The following is a 945-nucleotide window of genomic DNA, read 5'->3' on the forward strand; positions in this document are numbered from 1 at the left end:
TTTGCCACCAAAGAAAAACTGAACCTTCTCTGACCAACATGAGAAATGATGACCTTTCCAAAACATTGCATCCTGAGTGATGAAGGGTACTCTGATGTCCTTGTGCGCTGGAGGAAGAGGAATACAGAGAGCTGCTCACTAGCTGCCAGGGCTATACACCATGAAAAGTCACAAGAGCCACAGCTCTGCTTTGGGAGATAGAAACTCTAATCAAATGGGTACTTCATCTGCCGAAAGAGCAAGAAGGATCAATGCTCTCTGCATTCGTGATCACTGTTTATATAGCTGAAGTCTAATACAGAGGACGAAAAGCCAAATAAAACTAGCAATAAGAATTAGCTTCCCTTGTAGACAAAAGTGGGAACCATATTAAATTTCCTCACATGCTCTCATTGTAGCACAATGGATGCTCTGTATTTTAGAAAAAGCTTTGGTTGTTTTCACAGCAGGACTGAAGTAACTAGAAGGGCTTGCCTTCAGCTTCAGTGTTAATACCCACATTCGTCAGTTAATTCTTTGCTTAAATGAGCAGAAAGTATCTTACTTTTATTGTACAGAGGAAATTTGCATACACAAAACTAAACAGAATGGTACAAAATGTTTATTATCCATCTCTTAAAAGCTGATATTTTCATTCACTGGGACAAAATCCATCAGCATTTAAACTCACTTATATTTATGAAATTAAAAGTACTGTCTTTAACTGTCAGGCTACAATTCAATCTCGCTTATTAGCATCTTAATAATCAACTGCTCAGCACAGCAAATCAAAGTGATGCAAGCAAACTTCTGTTTCTTCAGGCAGAGTATGAAGTATTCTCAAAGTACAACCGTCCTGCAAATGTTTGTTCCTTGCCAAGTCTTGCACCACAGTACACTTTAATCAGGCCATACAAAGCTGACATCCTGCATGCTTCCCAGGTGTACACATTTTCAAATAAAGAT

At 38.6% G+C, this 945-nt stretch overlaps 1 long non-coding RNA gene across 1 annotated transcript in view; it reads right to left on the minus strand.

The window, feature by feature from the left end:
• Positions 1-579: 579 nt before the first annotated feature.
• The window catches only part of LOC308199744, a 32,872-nt gene continuing 32,506 nt past the window's right edge, over positions 580-945 (minus strand). The window contains exon 3 of the long non-coding RNA XR_013954902.1: positions 580-945. This exon is cut by the window's right edge and continues 19 nt beyond it. This is a non-coding gene — a long non-coding RNA (uncharacterized lncRNA).

This window comes from Anser brachyrhynchus, assembly GCF_964034855.1.
Source record: "Anser brachyrhynchus genome assembly, chromosome: 9".
NCBI lineage: Eukaryota > Metazoa > Chordata > Aves > Anseriformes > Anatidae > Anser > Anser brachyrhynchus.